This window comes from Notamacropus eugenii, chromosome 5 (genome assembly GCF_028372415.1).
Source record: "Notamacropus eugenii isolate mMacEug1 chromosome 5, mMacEug1.pri_v2, whole genome shotgun sequence".
NCBI lineage: Eukaryota > Metazoa > Chordata > Mammalia > Diprotodontia > Macropodidae > Notamacropus > Notamacropus eugenii.
The window spans coordinates 254,060,156-254,087,870 of NC_092876.1; the positions used below are offsets into that span (position 1 = coordinate 254,060,156).

Genomic DNA, 27,715 nt, shown 5'->3' on the forward strand with positions numbered 1-27,715 from the left:
TTCAATAGTGCTAAACTGTCACATCCCTACATGGGAAGATGAGACTGGTAACACTTAAAAATTATATTGCTAACAGTACAAATAGCAGGAATATATATACATACATATGTATGTATGTATGTATAGACATAGTATGAGTATAAGGTGAATTTGAGGGAACACATAAAATAGGTAAGGGATGAGATAAAAAGAATACAATGGGTGCAGAAGGAAGGGGAAAGGAGAATGGAATAAATTATCTCACAAGAAGAAATGAGAAAGACTTATTACAGTGGAGGGAAAGATTGGCGAGGGGGCAATATGGGCAATGAGTTACAAATCTCTAATTGTTATTATGAAAACAAACAAAAAACAAGTTGATAAGGCATTAAAAATAAAGTACCCAGATGAAACAAAGAAGATGAGAAAGGGATTTTATATATTTTTTGCTTTGAGATATAGCAGGTAAAAATTATTAAAATTTAGGGTAGAAGATTGTGGGAAGAAGGAGTAATAGGATTTCATGGATAAGAAAATTGGCATGTAACTAGGCCGAGAAAGGAAAGGAGAAGATCAGAGTCCAAACAAAAAAAATATACTGAGGGAATTTCCTCAAGCAAAACAAACCACACCTATGGAGATATCATCACCAATATATCTCTTTCTTGACAACTACACACAAAAGTGGAATTCATCAGTTATTTAGGACTGTGCTCTAAGGGGAGAAAAAGGAAGAAAGGAGACTGGACAGGATTTCTCTTAAGACTACTCACTATGAGAACCAGTGCTGCTTTATAAAATATCATAACAAATTTTGAAGAGTATACATGGGCAGAATTTTAACAATCATAATTGCAAAAATTAATGTGATGAACTTGCTCACGAAAGGGAGGAAAGTAACAGAATAGATTAGAAACTCAAACCACAAATTTACTGCATATGCAAAACACTTTTATGCTTTAAAATTCATGAAGTTAAAATTAAGAGTAGGACTAGGTTTACTATATCAAAAATGAATCCCAAAATTGAAGTGATAAACATGAGCTCTAAGTCAAATATAATAATGATAAAAACATAATATTAAAAAAGGAAAAATGGTTATGTTAAGACAAATACAGATATAATATACTGGTAAAATATTTTCTGATTGAAAGCACAGAACTCTGTTACTTGCTAGCAAATGATGAATAAACTGGTTTAAGTCAATGTGCTTGAGATAGGGAGTTAATTGTTCAAATACTTTTAGGAATTATCAACTTTTGTTTAAAGAAAGTCTATCAATAAAATAATTATATTATATTTTAAAAAGTATACAAAGTCAAAGTAACACTTTTTTATAGGTAATTCACTATGCTTAGCAAGAATCATAATAACCATTTGAAGATAAATTGCCAGATTGTAAACTTTTTTTTCTGTATGATATCTTTTAAAAATCTATATCTCTCTTTAAGACCTGGTATAATACTTTGATAATGATAAGTTTAATAAATGACTATTGAATGAATTAGTCTAATGAAATATTGAAGGGCTATTGGAGAAGAAAGGCAGTTAGATTTTATGGGAAAATTTCTACAGTGGGTGTCAGAAAACTTGAGATCTATTTCAGTTCTGGCACTTCATTGGATATATAAACTTAAGCGAGTTATTTGTGAATTTAGAATTTCAGTATCATCTGTAATATGTGGGTTTGTGATACCTAGTCTGCCTTCATAGAGATTCTCAATTTAAATTTTTTTTGAACTTTAATACAAAGCAAGAAAAAAAAAACATTTCCATATTCACAGTAGAACATAGAGAATTCAACATAAAACTATGAATTTCCATTTTAGACTGTTTGCTATAAAAACAACTGCATAATAAATACTGCACATTGTTTTCAAAGCTACCCAGTTTTTCTGTTTCCTTCTGAGTTTTCTTTTCTCTGTGGTGACTTTTTTCCTCCCTTCCCACCCATCCTAGAGAAGGCTAGAATTAAACACACACACACACACACACACACACACACACACACACTCGTATCTATAATATATATACACATATACACATATATGTAAAACCATACTACACATATTTCTAATTGAGTTAATTGTGAGTTCTTTCATTGTGTCTTCCTTCATGGATCAAAGTCTTTTTGTGTTTTTCTAAAATCAACTGGCTCATCATTTCTTATTGCGTTGTATTCCATCAAAATCACATATCTTAACTTCTTTAGTCATTACCCTATTGAAAGGCATCTATGATTTTAACCAGTCTGATAGATGTAAGATGATATCTCAGAGTTGTATTAATTTGCATTTTTCTCATCAATAATGATTTAGAGCATTTTTTCATATGATTATATATAATTTTTATTTCTTTGTAAAAATACCTGTTAATATTCTTTGACCATTTATCAACTGGGGAATAACTCATGTTCTTATAAATTTGACAAAGCTCTTGATATATTTGAAAAATGAGAACTCTGTGTAAGAGATTGGTCAATGAAAAAATAATTCCCAGTGCTGTTTCCTTCAAATCTTGGCTATCTGGGAACAATTTTTATCAAATAATGAACACATCCCCCAGCATTAAATCTTTGGTTTTTTTTCAGAAACTGGGTTACTATTTTACTATTGCATATTTTATGTCTACTCTGTTTTACTCATATCTACCTTTCTATTTCTTAGCCAATATCATATCGTTTTGATGTTTGCTGCTTTATAACCTCCTTCCTGTACTATTTTTATTAGTATCTTTGAAATTCTTGACCTTTTGTTCTTCCAAATGAATTTCATTATTATTTTCTCTCAGAAAATAATATTTTAGTAATTTAATTGGGATGGCATTAAATAGATTAGGTAAAATTGCCATTTTATTATATTGACTTTTATACCAATGAACAATTAATATTTCTCCAATTATTTAATCTGACTTTATTTGTATAAAGTGTTTTATAAATGCACACACACGTGTGTGTTTGTACTTCATTGACAGAGAAGACCATGCCATCAGAGAAATACAGACATGACTTACACTTGACTTTGTTTTGAGTCAGGGAGGGCTGTGCAGGTCACCAGCCTCACTTCTCCTCCAGAGCCATCTGAATCTAGTAACCAGATATTCATCAGACTGACTGGAGATGACCCAGGATGAGGTAATTGGGGTTGTGACTTGCCCAAGGTCAAGTGTCAAGTGTCTGAGGTGAGTGTCAAGTGTCTGAGGTGAGATTTGAACTCAAGTCCTTCTGACTCCTTTACTGATGCTCTATCCACTATACCACCATACACACACATATATACATAGATATATATATATATACATATATATCTATGTATGTATATAGATAGATAGATAGATAGATAGATAGATAGATAGATAGATAGATAGATAGATAGATAGATAGATAGATATATGCATTTACTTCATGCAATTCCTGGGTCTGTTTTGTCAGGGATATTCAGGTACATTAAAACTGTCTACACATATTTTAAATGGGGTCTCTCTTACTATCTCTTTTTGCAGGGTTTTGTTGGTGATATATAAAAAGGCCAATGATTGATGTGGGTTTATTTTATACCCTACTATATTGCTAAAATTATTGTTTCAACTAATTTTTATTGAGTTTTTAGGATTTTCCAAGTATATCATCACATCATCTACAAAAAAATCATCTCATTTCCCATTCTGATTCCTTCAATTTCTTTATATTCTCCTATTACTGTTGCAAGCATTTCTAAAACAATAATGAGTAATGTTAGTGATGCATAATGCAATTTCCCTCTTTATCTCTTTTAACTAAATTTATTTTAGCTTTAACTTTGGCTGAGATGATGATGGCTACCCCTGCTTTTTTTCTCATCAGCTGAAGTAAAATAAATTCGACTCCAGTCCTTTATTTTCACTCTGTGTATCTCTCATTTTTAATTGTGTTTCCTGTAAACAATACTTTGTTGGATTCTGTTTTTTTAATCCACTCTGCTATCTGTTTCTACTTTATGAGTAAATTTATCCTGCTTATATTCAAAGTTAAAATTACTAGTTGTGTATTTCCCAACATCCTATATTTCTTCATGACTTATACTTCTTGCCTTGTTTACGTTATACCTTCTTAAGTCTAATTTATGTCTAGCTGCTACCTTGCCCTCCTATTTCTTAATATTGCTACCCTTTTAAAAGTCCTTGCTTATCCTCTCCCCCACCCTTCTAATTCTTAATCTACACACACTTCTAAAAACCCCTCCTTTATCCTGTACCCTCTCCATCTTACTGTTTTATAAATTTAGAGGACTTCTGGATTTATGTGTTATTTCCTCTTTAATCCAGTTCTGATGAGAGTATGTTTTCATCCTGACCAACCCTCCACCTCCATTTGTTTCTTCTATATAATCTCTTCCTTCCACTTCTCATTTCTATAACAAGACAATTGCTCCTTTTTTATCTCTCCTTATCGAATTTTATTTTTTAAAATAGGCCCATCTTACTCACTTCAGCCTAAGTCTTTCTTTCAAACTACCCAAGATGACAGTCTTAAGAATAATAATATTTTCACATATAAGAAGAAAAGAATTTGACCTTATTAAATCCCTTATAAATGGTCTTTAATGTTTACCTTATGTTTTTCCTGACTCTTATCTATCAGATTTTCCTTTGAGTTCTGGTCTTTTTGTCACAAATACCAGAAAGTCTCCCAGTTCATTGAATGTCCTTTTTTCCTTTCATGATTATACTCAACTTTGCTGAGTCACAATCCCAACTGTTTATTCTTCATCTTGTTCCAAGACCTATGATCTTTTTTTAAAAAAATTATTTATTTATTTTTAGTTTTCAGCAGACACTTTAACAAGATTTTGAGTATCAATTTTCCCCCCATCTCTCCCCTCCACCCACCCCAACATAGCTTGCATTCTGACTACTGCTTACCCCAATCTGCCCTCCCTTCTGTCATGCCCCTTCCTTCTCTTATCTCATCCCCTCTATCTTCTTGTTGGACAGGATGAATTTCTCTATCCCATTGCCTGTATATCTTATTTCTCAGTTGCATGAAAAGACAATTTTTAACATTCATTTTTAAAACTTTGAGTTCCAACTACTCTCCCTTCCACCCTCCCTATCTGTTCTCACTGAGAAGGTAAGCAATTCAGGGTAACTTACACATGTGTAGTTATGCAAAACACTTCCATAACAGTAATATTGTGAAAGACTATATCTCCCTCCATCCCATCCTGCCTTCATTTATTCTAATCTCTCTTTTGACCCTTTACCCCCTCAAAAGAGTTTACTTCTAATTACCCCTTCCAACCATTTGCCCTCCCTTTTATCATTCCCATCCCCCACTTATCCTTTCCCTCCCTACTCCCCTGTAGTGTATGTAAGATAGATTTTCATACCAAATTCAGTGTGCATGTTAATGCCTCTTTAAGCCAAATGCGATGAGCGTAAGGTTCACTCTTTTTCTCTCACCTCCTTCTTGTTCCCTTCCATTGAAAAAGCTTTTTCTTGCCTCTTTTAGTGAGATAATTTGCCCCTTCTATTTCTTCCTTTCTTGTACCGATATAATCCTCTCTCAACTCTGAATTTTATGTTTTTAGATATCATCCCTACCTATTCAACTCACCCTGTTCCCTCAAATACTGAGAAAAGTCTCAAGAGTTACAAATATAATCTTTCCATGTAGGAATGTGAACAGTTCAACTTTAATAAGTCCCTTATGATTTCTCTTTCCTGTTTATCATTTCACACGTCTCTGGAGTCTTGTGTTTGAGAGTCAAATTTTCTATTCAGCTCTGGTCATTTCAACAAGAATGCTTGAAAGTCCTCTATTTCATTAAATGATCATTATTTCCCATAAAGTACTATACTCAGGTTTTCTGGGTAGGTGATTCTTGGTTTTAATCTTAGCTCCTCTGATGTCTGGAATATCACACTTGATCCCTTAATGCAGAAGCTGCTAGATCTTGTGTTATCCTGTTTGTATTTCCACAATAATTTAATTATTTCTTTCTGGGTGCTTACAACACTTCTACTTGACCTGGGAACTCTGGAATTTGGCTACAATATTCCTAGGAGTTTTCCTTTAGGGATCTCTTTCAGGAGGTGATAGGTGGATTCAGGGCAATTTTCTTTTATAATTTCTTGAAAGATGATGTCTAGGCTCCTTTTTTCTGATCATGGCTTTCAGGTAGTCCAATAATTTTTAAACTGTCTCTCTTGGCTCTATTTTTCAAGTCAGTTGTTTTTCCAATGAGATATTTCATGTTGTCTGCTATTTTTTCATTCCTTTGGTTTTGTTTGATAATTTCTTAATTTTTCGTAAAGACATTAGCTTCCATCTGCCCCGTTCTAATCTTTAAGGAAATATTTTCTTCAGTGAGCTTTTGGATCTCATTTTCCATCTGGCCAATTCTGCTTTTAAGGGCATTCTTCTCCTCATTGACTTTTTGGATCTCCTTTGCCATTTGGGTTAGTCTATTTTTTTGGGGGGAGGACTGCAGCAGCCTTATATTTGAAACTCAAGGGGACCTAATTGCAGTCCAAAACAGCTAAATATCCAGGTCCAGAATAAGAATTATATATTTTTTAAACTGCCACATTCACTCTGAAGTCCATTCATTTCCTTCAGCATCCCAAAAATTAAGCACATGTTCTGCTCAGCTATATAATAAAGTAGTAAACATGCTACACCACTAATTTCACAGGACAGTTGCCTATAAAACTAGACCTCAGATGCTGGGCTCTAGCTTCATTCCCTTACAGGTCATCATCTTCATCTGGGAGCACAGTTGTCTGAGCAATTTGTAAGCCCTGATCATACTGTTTGGCCTGTGCTGGATCCATGACAGCCTCCGGAGGAGCAAGAGCAGGCATGGTAACAAACTCCAAATTAGGGTCTCCAATAATTTTGCTAGCAAGCCAAAGGAAGGGCTTCTCAAAGTTGTAGTTACTTTTGGCTGAGATGTCATAGTACTAGAGATTCTTCTTCCTATGGAAGACAATTGATTTTGCCTTGACTTTTCTGTCCTTAATATCCACTTTGTTGCCAAACAACACTATAGGGGTATTTTCACATACTCATACCAGATCTCTGTGCCAGTTAGGTACGTTCTTGAGAGTAACTCTTGATGTTACATCAAACATTACAATGGCACACTGAGCTTGGATGTAATAACCATCTCTCACACCATCAAATTTCTCTTGGCCAGCTGTATCCCATATGTTGAATTTAATAGGACCCCTGTTAGTATGGAACATGAGAAAATGGACCTCAGCACCTGGGGTGGCTACATACTTCTAAAATTCACCAGTCAAGTGATATTTTATAAATGTGGTTTTCCCAGTACCTCCATCTCCGAGTAGTACAAATTTGAACTGCACTTAGGGTTCTCATTGGGTGGCCATCATGATGGCTTTTTCAGAAGGATCTCTGTCTCCACTTGACTGAATGATGGAAAGATGATGGAAGCATGATTCAAATACGTGGAGACACTGCCACACTCAGGGAATAGGGAGGTTGGTTACTCTATTTTTTTAAAGTGTTATTTTCTTTTTTTTGAGTCTCCCTTAGTTAGCAGTTGACTTGGTTTTCATGATTTTCTTGCCTCCCTCTCATTTCTCTTCCCAAGTTTTGCTCTACTTCACTTACTTGATTTTCAAAATCCTTTTTGAGCTCTTCCATGGCCTGACACCAATTCTTATTTTTCTTGGAGATTTTGGGTGGAGGAGCTTTGACTTTGTTGTCTTCTTCTGTTTGTATACTTTGGTCTTCCTTGTCACCAAAATAACATTCTAGAGTCTGATTCCTTTTGCAGTTTTTAATCATTTTCCCAGCTATTCACTTGACTTTTGAGTTCTTTGTTAGGGTAGTTTTCTGTTTCCAGTGGGGGTGGGGGATGTGCTGTCTGTTGCTTGCTGCTGCTGCTGCTGCAGCTGCCCCTGATGCTGCTGCCATAAACTTCTCTGCCTCCTCTGCCACCCTGGGGCTGGGGCCCAACCACTCTACTCTCTCACACAGGTCCCACAGGTTTTTTTCCACTGACTTTCCAATTTGTCCTCAATGTTTTGGGGTCATGAAGTCTGGAAACCACCACAGGTGCCTGAGATTCAGTTTCCCCAAGGCCTACTCAGGTCACATCTCTGCCTGTGTGGCCCATAACGGACTGTGCTCTGCTCCCAACACAGTGTGTTAGACACTTCCAGTGGACTTTCCAGGCTGTCTTGGGTTAGAGATTTGCTTCACTTTGTCATTCTGTGGGTTCTGCAGCTCCAGATTTTGTTTAAAGTCATTTTTTAGAGGTATTTGACTGGGTTTGGGGAGAGAGCACTAGCAAGTCATTGCTGTTACTCCTCCATCTAGGCCCCACCCTTGACCTATGATCTTTTAAGATAGAAGCTACAGAGTCCTGCATGATAATGATCGTAGCTCTGTGGTGTTTAAATTGCTTTTTCCCCTTATTTCTTGCAGTATTTTCTCCTTAACCTTGGCACTTTTAAACTTGACTATAATATTCCTATAAGTTTTTATTGTGGAATCTCAGGTGATGATTAGTTTATTTCTTCTATTTTTACTTTATTACCCTTTAGTTCTAAAACTTCAGGACAATTTTCCTTAATAATTTTTTCTAACAATGTATTGACTCTGTTTTTGGTGCTAACTTTCAGGTAGCTCAATAATTCATGTATTTGTCTCTCCTCAATCTGTTCTCCAGATCAGTTGTTTTTCTAACAAGATGTTTCACATTCTCTTCCACTTTTATCATTCTTTTGATTTTGTCTTATTATTTCTTGATGTCTTATAACATCGTTAGCTTCCCTTTGTCAGTTCTGGTTTTGAAGGGGTTATTTTCTTCCTTAAATTTTTGAATCTCTTTTTCCAATTGACTGATTTTCCTCCATAATTTTCTTGATCTTCTTGGATCATTCTTGATTAATTGACAGTCTGATTAATTGGGGCACAATGACTACCTGAACAGAGGGAGTGGGGGCACAGATTGAGTGCAAAATGCAGAAGTGATTGTTGGTGAGTATAGCATGTGTATGTGGAGAGCAGCAGAAGCTAGTCTGCTGCTCTAAAGTTTGGGAGTTTAGAGAGTGTTTTACATGGTTTTGCCACAAAGGGAAGGACAAGAATAGGAGGAATACAGATACCTAGAACCAGGAAGTTTCTGTAAGCTCTGTCCACTTGGGGCTTATATGAACCAGTTTTAGTTGGCCTTGGCACTGCTGGCACAACAGAGATATTCCAGGTTCACCCAGTGGACGTCATAAAGGAATGCTGGTATATGAGACACAAGTAACACTCATTTCACCTCCTGATTGGCTGATTTTGATTCCTAGATTATTTCAACCTTTCCTGGATAATAAGGGAGTTCAAAAAAAAAATCAAGATAATTAGTAAACTAATTATTCATTCCATTTCTACACTCTCATCCCCCACTCAATTTTCCCTGAGTCTCTCTTATTTGATTTTTGAAGTCCTTTTTAAATTCTTCTAAAAATTCTTTTGGAGCTTGTGACCATTTGATGTTTCTCTTTGAGTTAGGAGTGAACTTTTTAACTTCACTATGTTCATCTGAATACAAACTTAGATTTTTTTTTACACCAAAGTAGTTATCCAAAGCCAGATTCTTTCTCCTTTGCTTACTCATTTTTATTTTATTTTATTTTATTTTTAGCACCTTATTATTGTCATTGGTTCTAGTCTTGGGGTGTGGTGCCCCAGGTCTCAGATCCTTCTTGCTCTTATTTTCTGAGTTGGGTCTGGGAAACCAACCTCAGGTACTTCTTTCCTCCCCCAAGTCATGACTAGAGCCCTCAGCCACACTGTCCAACAAATGCTCTTGATCCTGGCGATCCCTCCAGCAGTTGTAAACTTCAGCTCTCCTTTTTCCCCTCAAACTGAAACCAGAGAAACAGTTCTCCTGCAAGTGTCCACAGCCAGCAGGGTTCTCACCCCTCTGCTACCTGGGTGTGTGCTTGCTCCTTCTCTCCCACAGCTGCAGACCAGGACCACATCTGGTCAGCACAGCTGGGCATGGAGTCCCACTACAAAGGAAGGTAATTTAATCTTCCTTTACTCAGCAGTCCAATGAGGTGAAAGTCCCTGATACTCCACCCACCAACACTCAGGGCTAGTTCTTTGTTGATTCAATAGAATTTGCCTGGAGGTGTTTGTTCTTCACTACAGTAGAACCTCTGCTCCTAGAAATAGGGATTTTCCTGAGGTCCTCTCAATTTGTTTTAGGACAACTGATCTGCCCTGACATTTATTTATTTTTATGACCCTACATTCACTTTGAGTCATCATTCTGTCTTTGTGAAGAAAATTTGGCAAGCCTGGATTTTCAGACTTACTTTGTCATCTTCACAGAATCCTCCTAGAGATTTCTGCAAGTAATAAATGACACTACACTTGTGAATTTCCTTTGAAAACTATGAAGTACCAAAAAAAACTATGAAGTACCATATAAAGTGAGTTTAGGGTATATTGCCATAGAAAGAGAGGCATAATCCCAGGCACAGGGGAATCATTCCATGGATAATACAATCTGTGCGAAAGGACCTTTTAACTATATAACACCTTGAAAAACTCGTGCTGCTAGGAGCAAGGCTGGTATCTCAAACCATCTGGAATACGTGATCATTAGATAGGAGGTACTGTGCATTTCCCAACATAAGTGAATATTTGAAAGATAATTTGTAATTAGGAGTTGGTCACAATGAAAGGTAAGAGTGACAAAAAATGATGCATGTCATCTTTTCTTTTGGATGAAGTTAAAAAACTTGGAGGAGAGGGAGATAGAGTTAATGGTTTAATGGTTAGTGTTTAATGTTTAATGTTAACTTATTAATATTCAGTAGACTGTTAAAATTTGATTATATTGCGATTAAAACCAATTGTTTAGGTAAATTCCTCTGAGGTTGAAAATGTACTTAGGCCTTCACATTATACTATGATCACAAAGTTCACTGAAGCAATCATGTATTTAATGGGGTACCAATACTTATAAGTGCCAGTGTCCTACGGAACAGAACATCAGCACTGCCTGATGTATGTGAGGCTTCTTCGGAAAAAAAGATATAATTATCTCCTTGTAGCATTTGAGTTATAATGGTAATTTTTCTAGACTTTGAGGAATTGGATCAGGCATGGTTGATGGCTGGCTGCTAATGAGTGGAGAAATGAAACTTTATGATATGTGACTTTGGTCAGTGCTATTGTCATTCTGTAAAGCACTGCAGGGTCTTCAAAAAATTGAAGTCCCAGCAATTCTTCAACAATCCACTCTTGGTGTGATATTCTTTAGTTATTTTCAGGTAAATTTCTAGCACTTTTTTTCAAGAATTTAGCCTTGAAATTGCTTGTCTGGCAACCTTCATTTGGTTCTGAATATGTCCTTATGTTTTTAGAAATATTGGAGGTAAATACATATTATGGATGAATAAGAGGCATCAAAAAACAAAATGCAACATATTAAGAAGTAATAATAACTATAGTGATGATTCATTTTCCTGCATACTTAACTTTCTCATTAATATTCTCTCTCTGCTTTAGTTCCTGACAAACAGCTTGACACTCAGACTATCACTTTTTTCTGAGTTCTTCTGGGATGATGTGTTAGCTAAGTAGCACGCATCCTTCACCTGATCTTTTGTCCCAGAGAGATAATGACTGTGAACTTCTGTGACTTATATTCCAAGTTTCAAAAGCACTTATCAGAAGGTAAGTGTGGACCTGCATGCAAAACAGGAAGTAGGGGATAAAGACTCTAGGGATAGAGTGACATGTTTTGAGTAACCTCCAATGCTTCTTGGTACCTTGTGATGTTTCAGTAATATTCTAGCATTACATTACATCTGGAGGCCCACATGGAAGAGGGTGCTTCATGAGTAATATGTTACAATCAATCGTTGTAAAAACTACTGAAAAATAAGTGAATGATTTCTTAATCCTCCACTAGGTGCCAAATACTTAATGGACATTCAAAATATATTAATTCAGGGATTTAATTAATGAACTGAAAGTAAAATTCTAATGCAGTGATGCCATTGCCAGTAATAGATAATGATATTTTAAAAATTTACTTAAAAATATCACTGATTGTAAAACACATATTTATAATTAAAATTTGATCATATTTAAACATTTAATAACAATTTACTATTTAATTTACATAATTAACTAATTTCTAATTAGTCATAGTAAATTAGTAATGAAACATACTATTTAGTAGTAAAGCAAATTTTGTAAATTAATTTACTAGAGTTCTAATTTAATGCTACTTTCAATGCTAATACATAGTACTTTTAATTAGCAATATTTCCCAAAATTATTTAATGTAAAAATCAGTAGCAGTGTTCATTCACCCAAGTGACTGTTAGTCCTTAAAGTTAATCTCATCTTGCTTTTAGTAATTATTTTAAAAGGATTTATTTTTTAAGCCTGAGCAATCAGTAAACACTGATTTCTTGGGCCATATATTTTTGAACATATTACATGCTAAGTTTAAACTCAAGTAAAGAGGAAAAGTCAGTTTCTTACAAAGTAAGGAATGTCTATATTGGCTTTATCATGTGATAAGGATTGTATTGAAACTAGAACTAAATCCCTTGTGAAATGTGTAGGTGAAAGAAGTAGCTAGAAGCAGATTGCCATTAGAAATTGTGACCTTGCCCAAATCACCTTGCACCTATTTCATCTTTACTGCTATAAAACAGATGTGATAACAATTTGTATATCAAATCTCTGGTTGTCAGACGTACTTGAAGAGCTTCCCGTTATATGGCAGAGGCTTCAAGTTTAAAGCCTCCACTCACAGCATAAATTCTAACAGAAGAAACGAAGGAAATCCCACTAAACCCCCTGAAAAGATAAATGGGAAGCTTCTAGAAAATCAGTCTTAGAAAACAGTAGATTAAATTAAGCCGTTAAAGATACAGACAAATATTGAGGGGAATGGGTCACTATTCTGGGTGAGTGCTTTGTTTCGTGTATAACTAGGGGTATCTGGACCCCTCCTCTATGTCTGGTTCAGATTTCATTGCAATCCTCTTAGTCAGAGGAATAATAATTAATCTATCAGCATTTATTAAGCAACTACTATGTGTTAGACCTTGGAGATATAAAGAATGAACCAATTCCTACTAGGTATAGACTTAAAAGCTCTGAATAAATCCAAAATGTAGATAATTTAGTTATTTTAGTTTTTAACCTAAATTCTGTACTTGATTGATTTATGTCTAGGAATTGGGGTGCTTCAGCATTGTTGAAAAAAATATTCAAGATGAAATATAGTTTTGTTTGACTATCCTATGACTTGTATTATTTCTGGTCTAAAGATTGGAAATTCCAAAGTAAAGGTATAGGGCTGCCATAAGACCTTGGAATTACTTGTTCACCAAGAACTAGATTTATGACTGTTGTAAGGGTAATAACTGATACAGCATCTCGGCACTCAAAGATGAAACATAATACAATTGAATTTTCTCTTTGTTTTGAGGAAAATGGAATATAAATTAATGAAATGTTGTTCCATCCAAAAATTATGAATGTAAAGAAAGACATGACAAGTCAGAGGAATGTTTATAAGAATAAAAGGGTCAAAATCAGCTTTCTTATTAACAGAACAATTATGGCTATCATTTCTTTTCTTACCTTTATCAGTCTTTCCTCTTTTGGGTAATAGATCTTTCTTTTCTAAAGTTTCAGTTCAGATTTTCATTTCATTTTATTTTTTACTTGAAGCCCTATCTCTACATAAATGCATTTTAGGTGAGTAATCTTCCTGTGAAATTATATGTACCACAATTTCTTTTCAGATATCAAGACTCATATCGCCTGATGTTTAAATATTAGTGGACTGATATCAGTGTCTTAGGTATAGTCCCTAGCAGGTTTTACTCTGAGGATTCCTTGCAAATTTTTCTTTATGGAGTCCTTCCTCTAAATCAAGCTAAGTAGAGTATTTCATTAATTATTACCAAATAAATTGCCTCATTTCAGAAGTAATTCAGGAGACTTCAGAGTCAGGTCTATAGCTTAGAGTTCATCATAAACTGATAGGAGGTATAATATTATGATCTTCTAAACCACAGTTTATAAACAGAACAAAAGTCACAACTTACATTTAGTAAGCAGGTTCTAAACACAAGAAAGAAGGATACTAGAGTACAAAATGAAAGAATCTTCACCCTCCCAGGAGCTTACATTCTCCTGGGAAATGGGGGAGACTAGAAACAGCAAGTGCATAAGACAGAAGACAGTAGAAATAAAAGAAAGTTTCGGGCAAAATACCCCAGAAATTTTTGAACAGGGAATGGATACCTTCATACAAAGGGATACAGAAAGGCCACATTGAATAGGAAGTACCTAACCTGAGCCTAGAGAAAGCGAAAAGATTCTTGCATGTGGAAAGCCAATTGGAGGGAAAACAATTGTACAACTGAGAAGGTGGAGAGGTGGAGAGGGTGATCTTTGTGGAAAGCAGAGAGATCAAAAAAAGTTTGGTTTAAAGAAGAAGAAAAAAATCATCGGCTTATAAATTTTCCCTAGTGACAAAATAATAGGTTCTGAATATAGTCCCTATGTTCTGGAACTTTCAGATTCTCTTTGAAGCATCTGTGAGAACAGTTGAAGTGTTTTTGCTCAATATATGCACACAAAAACATTCAGATGATGAGGCAAACAGTTTGGAAAGAGTTTCCTTTGTGAGTTAACTCTGATTGAGCTTTAGAACCAAAGGTCACAATATTTAGGCTCAGTGAAATTCAAAATACTTGTTATGTGTTCTAAGACCAGCATAAAGAATGAAATAGAGATGAATAGGGTGAAAGGGACAATTGATTGGTTGCATTCTCTTTAGTAAAGGAACAAGAAATTTGCTTTCTTTAGGGAGATCAAAGGACCCATTCCACAGAATATAGACGATGAAGACATTCTAGGACCACCTCTAAGAGATGTCTCACTTAACTGCATCAGTTAGGATAAAATTAAAAAGATATTAGGCTAATAACCTATTAATATTTGAAGATTTTACCAAAATGTGTGGTTATATATATATCACATACATACATACATAGACAGGTAGATTAATACTACATCTCCGAAACTAAACATATTTTCTTGGTCAAGCAATAGACCTTAAAAGGTAGATTTTTAATTTAGATTTTTTTTTTACTTTAATTTCCAGCAGGAAGAACTAAGTTGAAGTTGTACTTCTTATCCATACTCTGTGTGTAGAAATAATTTGATTTCCCAGGAAAGGCTCCTGGGAAGACTATTAGCTCTAGGTGTACCTTTAATCTCTTAACAGGGAATTAATTACAAAAAATTATAGATCTGCAAAATATTATTTAATATTTATAAACTATTTTGTAAATTGTAAGATGGCAAGCAACTTTGAGTCATCATTATTAATCAATGTATAATAAAATAATGGGGAACCAGATTGGATCTGTGATTTCATTGGTATAAGGATTTTCCAGATGAAAAAATTCTGCTCAGCAGTGAAGGTAGACACCATTTTCCCCAAGTATAGTGTTAAATAGTTACCTAGAATAGCACTGAGAGATTATGCAATTGACCAGAGTCACATAACCAGGGTCAGCAACGGTACCTGAACCTAGCTTTTCCTTGAATCAAAGCCAGCTCTCTGTCATTAATTCATATTGCCTTTAAACAAAATAGAAACACATAATATATATGTAATATCAAATAACTGATATACTGTCATTGACATTGAATGAAGAAATGTCATTGCTATTTTCAAAGTGGTTGAATTGGACTAAAGTGGAGTCTACCATGTACCAGACAATTATTACAGATAGTATGAGTTAACTCATGAATCTGTGAATATTCTTCTTTCCTTTTCATAAAGTAATTTTATTGTAATGTTAGGAATGGCCAAATGTATTTGAATGAATTAGGAAGATAGTTGGTAGAAACCAAAGACTGACTTGTCAAATAAATAGGTACTAACCAAGCAGAACAGAAATAACTGAGCAATCCAAGTGATGAGGGCAGCAAAAATAAAAGCAATAAAGTGTGAAATTAAAAGTTAAACTAAATATTGAGCTTGAACAAAACTGATTTTTTAATCACAATATGAAGTACATCTGGCCCATTGAATTTAAGAATAAATATTTTTATATATTTCTGCTAATGAAATTCAGCAAGTATATTTATAAATTCAGACATCAATACTGAAGTTATAGTATAAAATAATAGCTTACATTCAAACTGTGTTTTAAGTAAATTATCTCATTTGAGACTCTCACAATGATTGTGTGAATTGGTACTGTAGGTATCATTATCCTTACTTTTTAGATTAAGAAAAGAAGATGCTGAAAGGTTAATTGACTTGTCAGTTCATGGTCATTCAATTCAAGTCTTCCTGATTGTAAACCCAGCAGGCTGTCCCCACCGCCATCTTTTCCTATTTCACAGATTTGGAACTCACCTAGAAGATCCAGATCTCCTACTCCTAATATCATTTTACAAGTGAGGAAACTGAGGCCTTGAGAGAATAAGTGAATTGTTCAAGATCACATGCATATTAAATGACAAAACTCAGATTTAAACCCAAGATATTTGATTATACGTTGTATACTCTTTTTCCTATAACATTCTGTCTCTCTCTCATCATGGTGTAACAGTGGAATTACTATGATGATCATGCTATAACTCTGAGGATAGTGTAGTCTAGTGGAATGAGCATGGTGCTTAGAAATCAGGATGGCTATGTTTTACTTTGTACTTTTGATAAACTGTAATATTAGATCACTTTTGAAAAAATAAAAGGGGAAGAAAGAAAAAGGGATATACTGGAATTGACCACTAACAGCTGCTTCTTACACCAAAGGACAGTACTGAGGCATTGCTTGAGCAAATAAACAAAAAAGAAACAAATAAATAGAAAATAGCACTAAGAAGCAAAACTTTGATGGTGCATATCATGGAGCCAGAAGTAGCATACTAAAATATTATCAGAAAGATCTGCTTTTAAATCTCATTTCCAACCCTATATGTGTGATCCAGAACAAGTCACATAATTTCTTTTATACCTCAAGCACCTCCTAAGACTCATCTACCAATTTGTTGATGAATTGTGATCTGTACTGCTGAAGGAAGATCTCACACTGAAAGTTTATGTATGAAAATGAAATCTAATCTCCGATGTATTTCTGTATCAAGAATTGTTGGGGAAAGCTATAATAGTTCAGGACTCCTAGGTATTTCTATTTTGTGTCTTTGCAATATGTGTTCCTGGATGTTGATTGCATTTGAAAGGCCGTCCGAAGCATGATAGGCATGCTTCAGTTTTGGAGGTGCTAGGGTGAGTCTAGGATCCAGTCCAGGGTCTTGCCTTAAAGTAAAAGGAGTTTTAGCGTTGATAACTTGTGTTAAAAAGATTCACTTGAGAGCTGTATAGCTTTGTAACTGATGGCACAGGGCTCTCTAAAGCACTGAACCCTTGTGGTTTGGTTTCTATCCGACAGAATGCCATATAATACCAACTTATCTTAAGCCTTACAATATCCCGTACTGAATTTTCCTACAGGAATACTCCAAAATAAGTATATGACTCACATCTAGGTCTCTCAAAATGTGAGTTCCTGAGCTCCTATTTAAACACTTAACGAAATAAGTATTTTGGGGATAAAAATCATCTTTATTACATACAATAACATTTGAAGAAGACGCATTAGACTTACCCAAGCCACAAACATATATAGAAAACACATATAATACTCATAGTAGTTTCTATATTGCTGTAAGTCATTTTTTGACCCCATAGATACATGGAGTACTTAACCTCCTCTGGAACTGAAATATCCCTTTGCATTGGTGTTGCATTGTCCAAATAACAGGGAAAGGATATCAAGTCACACATTTCCACTACTTTCCTGCCATGTGTATCACCAAGGCAATATTCACAGCACTGATGGTGACAGCCCCGATGGTGACTATGAACATGCTGGCATAGCTCCGAATTGAAAAGTATAACAGACTCTCCATATAGGAGGCAGAAGAAAAACATTTATTCAGACACCAGGAAGACAAATCCCAACACCAGAAAGACAAATCCATCATAGTAGCTAAGAGGTAAATACACATTAGGACTGCAGGGACAAAGCCATTCCCACCTTGCTGGGGCCTTCGCACAAACAAACATTCACTAGCTTAGCTGTGCCTGTTTCCCTATGTCCTCTCCCCTTTCTGCTTTAACTGCTCTCACCAACTTCCTCCCAGTTCTGCTCCACCCTTCCTGTTCTGCCCATTCAGCAAGCTCCTCCCACCATATGTGACTTAGGCTTCCATGTGATTTAAGCAGGTCACACGGGCCTATTGACGAATGGGAAAGAGCTTCCCATTTAAATTACCATCATGCCATATTGTGGCATTATTCTCTAACTATAAGAGCCATTGGACTATCTTTATCTTTCTCTAAGGATGCTGCTCCAGAGCTAATTGGGTAATTCTCTTCTTTTTTTTGAGGTGTTCTGTTGCCCAAATACTAAAACTTGCTGTTTATTATCATATTACATATAGCTATCCACCCAGGCCTTCTTGCCATTTGCACCACATTCCTTTTCTCTAGAATAAAATTCTAGAGAAATTCTAGAATAAATGGTGACCCCTATGTTATATGTGGTTTCCCCCAACTCAAATACAAGGAGGAGAGATAGGGACCTAAGAATTGTCTCTAAAAATAACAAAAACAACAAATAGTCCCTGACACACAGTAAACGACTAAATAATTAATTCTATGAGGGAACCCCTAGGTTCTCTTCTTTATAGAAATTGAGTTTCAAATTACATTCATTCAAGATTCATTCTGCCTCACATTTCTAGATAGATTCTCTCTAGATATATGCTTTCTTGAGAACAAAAATCACTCTTCTCCAAAATAGGTTTAGAGTTGACTAACATTGTATGGGAACTACCACCTTAGGACATATGAAGGAGCATTATCTATTTCCTCTGTATTTCTTTGGGAAGACATGTGAGTTGGCCTAGTTTTACATCCCCATATTTAGTGAAAATGGATGAGGTAATAATAATAATCACCAATATATACACTATGCTTTAATGTTTGTAAAGTGTTTAACTCTCATTTCATGTGTGGCTCACAATAACCCTAAGAGGTAGGTATTAAAGGTATTATTATCCCCATTTTAAAGGTGAGAAGGTGGAGGCTCAAGGACTCAGGAACATTCACAATCTGCTCTCTTTCTATCTTTCCATTCTATGTACTGATTACTCCTTTCTACTTCTTACACAATTCAGTCTTTTTTGCCCTTCTTGCTTTCCTCACACAAAACACTGCATCTTATTTTTTTTAATGCCTTAGTACTAGTTGTCTTTAATGTTTAGAATGCTCTTCCTCCTTGCCTCTACCTCTCAGAAACTTTGGTTTCTTTCAGGATTCAGATAAGTGCCACATTGTATGGGGAGCCTTTCCTGATCCCTCCAGTAGCTAACGCCTTCTCCTCTAAGATCACCTTGTGTCTATTTCATATGTATCATTTATGTATCATATATATATATACTTATATATGTGTTTGCTCCATGTTGTCTTTCCTTGTTAGAATGTAAACTCCTTGAGGGCTAGGGCTCATTTTGCTTTTGTCCTTGTATCCTTAGCACTGAGCCCAGTATCTTTTGACACATTGTTTCACACTACATCACGGTCCATAAATACAAGGTGATTGATTGACTGGTCATGGTCAGACAACTAGTAAAGATCAGAGGCAAGATCTGAACACAGGTCTTCCTGATTCTGAATTTAGTACTTTATCTAGAGGAAGTCAATGATTAGACCATAATTTATGTAGCCTATCTTGAACTTTACTTATTAAACTAGGAATATTTTTTATGTCCTTGGTGACTGATTATTGTAAATAAGGTAAAGTTTTGGAATAAAGATCCCCAAATCCTAAATCAACATTGTGGCCACATCATACTATATGATATATATATACATACACATATATAGATATAGATACACACATATATACATACACACAGAAATATATATAAACACATTAATTATATATAAATAGATTATTAGTATATATACTAATATTGAGACAGACCAGGAAATCATATGACAGTGGTACAGGAGAAGTGAAAGAAATATTCTTTGGAATTACTGACAAAATTTATTTTAAAGAAAAACAAATTCTGAGGGCATGAGCAGAAAGCTGATTAACTGGAGAAAGAGAGTGCTTAATTCTCTAGCTTAAAGATGTTAGAGCTGATCTACTTATAATAAGTTCACTGAAGTGCTCAGACTTACAAATCAATCTTCTGTAATACATGAGTGGAAACTCACACAGAATACAAGGGATGAAATCAAGAGCAAGTAGAAACAAAGCTGTCTAGAGTTAGAATACAGAAAAAAAAATTTAATTAAGCATTTGGAACATGTTCATGTTTTTTAAGTAATTTATTTCTTTAATCAGTCTTTATTGGATGAGTGCCAATTGCCAGTGAGGAAATAACACATTCTACCACCACTACCACCACCATCACCCCAGCAAAGATAATCGAGATGTGTTGTGAAAGACTTTTTTTTTCTTATTAACAGAAGAGCTCTGCTTAGCTCTGGGTAAGAAGAATAACACTTTCAAAAGGCAAAAATGATCTAAATTTTCCCAATGTGATGATGCTTTTAGTGGAAAATATTTTAATACATGGACATTATATTTAAAGGATAAATCATTGTTGATCAGCTAAAGGTAGATTTTGTGACAGATAGAAATAGGCAGGCACAGTGCTTTTAGCACTGTGTTTGGCATATAGTGGCACTAATTAAATGCTTATTGATAAACTGATAACAAATGAATCAGCGTATGCCTATTATGGCATCAGGAAATATGCCTAAATTTGTCCAAAAAATATTGTTTCTATACTACAGCAATGCTATTCCCAATGCATGATGGAAACTCAAATATTCTCCATATGGAATTTAAAACCTAAAGGTTGATGATTGCATTTATTTTCCAAAACTAAAGAAAAATTTTGCTTATTGAAAGAGAATTTTTGTTTTAAGTGAGACGAGAAACTAACTCTTGGAAACAAAGCATCTGTCTGGCCATTTGTTTAAATAATAAGCTTCTAGCTTTTCCTTAACTTTTAGGCTAAAATAAGAAAGAAGGATCAGTTAATTGATTCACTGTATAAATGACTTGCCAGAGAACACAAAGACAAAGCACTAGTTCAGTGATCCACCGAAGAAAAAATATAAAATGTTTATTTCTGGTTTAGCAACAGATTCTGAGTAAGATAAGGATGCATAGGAAAATTTATCTCCCTCCCTCCTCATCCAGCCCTCATACCTATTCCCATAATTTGCACATTAAATTAATTACTACATGAGGACAGTTTTAATTAAAATCACCACAATACCTATTGAACTAAAAAATCTTCAAATAAAATCACACACACACACAACTATCCAAGATGAAATAATTTTAGTGCAGGAAACAATGCATATCCTGCTTTTTCTTAGTGAAACCTTACTTTAAAAAGAGAAATAAAACAGAACCTTGACAAGACATTTAACAAAATTATTGAATCACATATGGCATCAACCATATCATAAACAGAATGTAGCCTGATCCCGAGCCCTTATTATACAGAAGATAAAAGTCAGGCCAAGAGAAGGAAAATGGCAGGAAGAAGACACCACAATCAGTTAGTGGTGGAGCTAGGCTAGACCAGGGTTAGAAAGTTATCTTAGTACAATCAGAGAAACAAATTTCAAAAGTGTACTTTCTTCCAGAGCACACAAAATATATGTGGTGGTGTTTTTTTTTCCCTCAAGGTAAGTTGCATTAGAGTTTCAAGAATGATTTGTTTAGGGAATCTGTTCTGTTCTAAAAGATCAACTTATTCTGTACTAATTGTAATTATGGGGTGAAAGGTAGTGCAAAGGATTGGGAGAAGTCTACATCTGGACTCTCCAAAAAAATTAAGAAAGACCTATTCTTGCCAAAGTTGTAAGTAGAAATTAGTCTGTTAAATATCATTATACTATAATGATCTTATCAAGACTCTCATTCAGTGAAACATTATCCTGCAAGCATGTTTCCCTCCTTTTAAAAGAAAGTGACTGTATCAACAATGCTTTGATTCTTTTTCTTGATGATTTAGTAGGGAGTTAACAACTGTATAGAATTAGATGTCAAAGCATCCACCTAAAAAATGTAGAAAACTCAATCATCCAGATGTTTAATCTATGCATTATAGACCATTCTGATGACTGGTTCTATTTTTTGCTTTTTATCCAGATGTATGTTAAACACAGTGAATATGATCCCATTCATTTGGAAAATGATTCACTCATGCATAGCTCTTGACCCTGCGCTCAATGAGAGCACATATTGTGTTCTTGCAGAGAAATTTCTTGTAATCTCTTATATTCAGCTTTGAACAATTAATAGTTTTCTCCAGATCATTCTGGCTGCTGACCTCCAGTCATTTTATATGCCACTGAGGGCCAACAACAATTTCTTATTAGACCTCAAGATGGCATCATTTAACTGCACCATAAATCATTCCAGCTATTCAACCTGCTTGATAGAAAGATTTACTAAAGCAAGAACTGTGAGACTTTCTGATATAGTAGGTTCAACCTGCAGTAGGTTAGACCAAATTATACTGTGCCACTTACACTAGGTAGAGTTCACACTCTGACTGGCTGAACCTGAAGTCTACAATGAAAATGATAGACAAAACTTGTTTCATATATGAAAAAAATGATCATGCTATCCCATAAAGCAACTTATTACAGAATATTAGATATTAATGTTTTGATGTTTTGACTTTAATATTTTTAAAATGAAATTACCTCCCATACTTTGCAGTTAATCAATAAGCATCTGTTAAGTGATTATTTTATTATGTGCCAAGCACTTTGTTGAGTGCTAGGGAATACAAAGAAAGGCAAAAACAGGTCCCTGTTTTCAAAGAGCTTACATTCTACTATGAAAGAAAACATGGGAATAATTGTACGTATAAAGTGTATATAGTGAAAATGGAAGGTAATTTCTTGTGATATGTTAGTAAGTGTTTAACAAACAGTTCTCTAGGGGAAAATTTTACCTACAACATACTTGTAAGTTAATCCTGTATTATTCCTTATTACTTCCTTAAATCAATAAAACAATAAATTGAGCCCTAATTTGGAGCATAGGTCAATTTTCAAGTGTAAATGCTCATATTTAAATTTTAACAATTGACTCTTTTGAGTCCATTTGAATTGGTTTCTTCATATCCCTGGACCAATCTCAGAGTGAAGACTTCAGCAGGGGTCGCAAGTGGCAGAAGGAAATAAGAAAAACTTCCCAAGGTAGGATATCAGCTGAGTCATGAAAGAGACTAGGGAATCCAAGAGGCAAAAATGAAAATGGAGAGCATTCCAGGCATGAGAGACACCCAGTAAAAAAAGCATGGAATTGAGAGATGGAGTGTTTTATGGGAAAAAAACTGGAAATAGGCTAGAATGGTTAGTTAGAACACATACTGCATGGAGGGAAGTAAATCATAAGAAGATTGAAAAGATAGGGAAGGGCCAGAGTATGAAAGACTTTAAATTTTAAAAATTAGCATTTCACATTGCTTCTGAACATAATAGGGAATTGCTCTTGTTTAATATGGAGGTGAGATGGGGGAAAGTTATGCCATGATCAGAACTGTGTTTTAGGGAAATCATTTGATAGCTGAAAGAATGACTGGCTGAACTGGGGTGAGATTTGAGGCAAGAACACCAAACTAGAAGATTATTGAGATAGTTTTGGCATAAGGTTATAAGAACCTGCACTAACATGGTAGTTGTAAGTGTAGAGAGATGCTCTGCAGGTAGAAAGGAAGTGACTTGAGAATTGGTTATTATATAGGGAAGCAAGATAATGAATGAGCAAGTGAAGAAGACTCCAAAATTACAGGTCTGGGTGACTGGGAGAAAGGTAATATAAAAGCTGGGAAGAGGGGAGATCTTGAGAGTTTTGCTTTTGATTTTGAGTTAGCGGGTTTTATTTTGGGTACATGCATTTGGGATCTAGTTTGATATATCCAAAAGGCAATTAATTGGTTAAGATGGGAATAGTTCTTAAGAATCATCTGCATACATGTTATTACTGAGGCCACAGGAATGCATTAGATCACCAAGTAAAAGTGGAGAGAGAGAGACAGAGAGAGAGAGAGAGAGAGAGAGAGAGAGAGAGAGAGAGAGAGAGAGAGAGAGAGAGAGAGAGGGAAGACACTGGCTGGTGTACTACCATGGGAGACAAACAGAGTGGGTGTGATATGGGTGAAGATCCAACAAAGGAGAATGACGATGAATGGTCTCACCCATAGGAGGAGAACTAGAATAGAAAAAATTGTTACAAAAACTTAGGAAGGAGGGAGGATCCAGGAAAAGGTGATCCATAGTGTTAAATGCTACGGAGAGGTGAAGAAGAATGAGGATTGTGAAAATGCTTATAAACACAAACATCAATGAAAATTGCTTCCTTTGTTTTTCATAGTCTGAACGTTTATTTTATATAGTACAGACATTTTAAACATATTAAAGCAACACTTAATGTGTTGTCCATTTTATTGATTATTCTTCAGAGTCAGAATTATTTTAGCATACTTAATGCTCAAGGAAGATTTTTTCCTTTCTTTGCTGACACAGTAGAGTCATCCAAAGAAAAGGAAATTAAACAGAATTTCTAGTAGAGACACATATATACACCCAAATATGCATACTTAAAATATACTACGTTACCATATTTCACCACATAATCATCACCATTGCATAATTGTTGCACCCTCTTTTTTAGTCCAAAAATTTGTTTATAATCTTTCATAATGTAATCGTCACATGGTATAATTCTATTCATCATACTGCTTAACAGGAAAACAGAACAACAATGTATTCACCAGTGGCATGTGGATACACATTTATCTCTCGCTCATTGTGAGCTGCAAGCTTAGAATTCTCAGTGCACATGCATTGTCAGTATATTTCCAAAAGCTGACTTATGTGGTTTGTTTAGAGCACTGTAGTGACTTGTATTGTCCCGCAACTCAATAAAGAACATAGGGGTAGGGGAAGCAAGTGGGAAGGCAAGCTTCCATGAGTTAGTTATGAGATATATTGATCCTGGTACAAAATTTTAAAGTTTCACATAATGGTCACACTTCACGTATTTTGCAAAACAAAAAAATTTGCCATAAGATCTGCAACGATTATGTGGTGAAATACCATATAAACTAAATAGCTGTTGGTTTGTGTGTGAACGGATGTCGTTACATTCAGATTAGAAAATTTTTTTGTACATAATCTGTGTTAAGTAGCAAACAAGATTTACACACATATCTTTTATAATCAAAGCAAAGAGTGAAACAAACAAAAAAGTATTCTTTTCTACTTGTTCCCATAGTCATTTCTGATGATATTTTGTCAAAATATAAAATGATACAGCCCAATTATATACTGTGACAAGGAAGAAATCTGACAAACATGGCAGCCTCAGGGATTATTAGTTTTTAAAGCTGATTCTTAAAGTCGAATCCTATCAAGAACCAATTAATCTATTCATGCTTAGTGGTCTACATTCTTAGTAGGAATGGATAAACTCGTTTGGATTTTGGATTACCAAATACATAAAAACAATGCCAAAAGTTTTGGATTTTCAGAGCTGAAAAGAGTCTTAAAGGTCATTGATCACAATCTTCTTTAATTTCAATTACAGTGAATTTAAAACCAATGTGCTTCTTGAACTTCCCAGATCTACGCAAAAACATATTCACTAGCTGAGTGTCATAGACATCAAAATATCTATGCATCACTGAATTTGAACTTTGAATATGAGAGAAATTATACTTAGCCATTAGTGCAAAAAATGCTTTGATTTTGCAAACTGAAGAGTCATTCGATAAATATGGACTGTCATGTTAGTGTATGTGTGTGTGTGTGTGTGTGTGTGTGTGTATGTGTGTGTGTATGTGTTTGTCCTTCATTGCTGAGGAAGACCATACCATTAGAGAATTGATGACATGGCTTGCATTTGACTTTGTCTTGAGTTAAGGAGGGCTGTGCAAGGTCACCAACCTCACTTCTCCTCCAGAACCATCTGAATCCAGTGACCAGATTTTCATCAGGATGACTAGAGATGGTCCAGGATACAATGGGAGACCTTGGCCCCTTTAGGCCAAGGTCTATGCAGGTACTCACTTAGGGTGAGGTAATGCCAATTCGTTGAATAGGCCTGTTTAAGAAGTAGTCAGGGCATGGCCCCTTTAATGAGGCAAATAAAAGAAAGATATCATACTGGGAGGGAAACAGCAACAGTTACTATTGATAATCACTCTGAAGCCAGGAGGGTCTAGAAGAGAGCCTTTAGGCAGAGGGCAGAGGCTCTATGGTGTCTGAGCTTCAGAGGGCAGTAGGTGCAAGGCAAGGCAGGCCAGGACAGCACAGGGCAGGGCAGGGCAAGGCAAGGCAAGGCAAGGCAGGGCAGGACAAGGCAAGGCAGGGCAGGGCAAGGCAGGGCAGGGCAAGCCAGGGCAGGGCAGGGCAGCACAGGGCAGGGCAAGGCAAGGCAGGGCAGGGCAGGGCAGGGCAAGCCAAGGCAGGGCAGGGCAGCACAGGGCAGGGCAGGGCAGGGCAGGGCAGGACAGGGCAGGGTAAGCCAAGGCAGGGCAGGGCAAGCCAAGGCAGGGCAGGGCAAGCCAAGGCAGGACAGGGCAGGACAGGGCAGGGCAGGACAGGGCAGGGCAGGGCAAGGCAGGGCAGGGCAGGGCAGCACAGGGCAGGGCAAGGCAGGGCAGGGCAGGGCAGGGCAGGGCAAGCCAAGGCAGGGCAGGGCAGCACAGGGCAGGGCAGGGCAGGGCGGGGCAGGGCAAGCCAAGGCAGGGCAGGGCAGGACAGGGCAGGGCAAGGCAAGGATGGAACTTTTCCACTTGATTTTGATTTCTTCCTCTAACAGTGAATAGAATAGTACCACAGAATTGTAAATAGACTCGTTGTTGCTAATATTAAATGCTGAGTAACAACTCAGCATTATTGATTTAAATTTTGATAAATATTTATACACAGGTTCTTTTGATTTCAGTAAGCAATAGAAAAGAGTCATATTCTAATTAAAGAGATCATGGCATAATATTTCTTAACTTCAATGCCAGGACCATGGCTTCCCTTTTTCCAACTTATCTCATCTTTTCTGACACCTTAGTTCTCATTTGATCCAATGGTCTACTAATACTGAGTTTACATGTTAGGGTAAGTAATTCTGACAAGATACAAACCCTCACTGACACATTCATATTCCTAATCCTTCCATCCTTCATCCTCCAGACTTTACCATCACTATCTTATCCTCATTTTTAGTTCCTTTTTAATATGTTATCTTTTTATATTAAAATGTTCACACCCTCTCCAACTGATAAATAGTCAAAGGATATGAACAGGCAGTTTTCAGAGGAACAAAATAAAACTGTTTATAGTCATATGAAAAAATGCTCTCACTATTGACAAGAAAGATGCAAAATAAAACAACTCTGAGATACCACATCACATCTATCAGACTGGCTAACATGACATTACAGGAAGAGGATAAATATTGGAGATGTTGGAGAGTTGGAACACTAATTCATTGTTGGTGGAGCTGTGACCTTATCCCACCATTCTAGAGAGCAATTTGTAACTATGCCCAAAGGGCTATAAAAATGTACATACCCTTTGACCCAGCAATACTACTTCTAGAG

General features: G+C 35.7%; 1 pseudogene; it reads right to left on the reverse strand.

Moving 5' to 3' along the window:
• Positions 1-6,705: 6,705 nt before the first annotated feature.
• Positions 6,706-7,353, reverse strand: LOC140509130 (GTP-binding nuclear protein Ran-like; annotated as a pseudogene).
• Between the last annotated feature and the right edge of the window lie 20,362 nt (positions 7,354-27,715).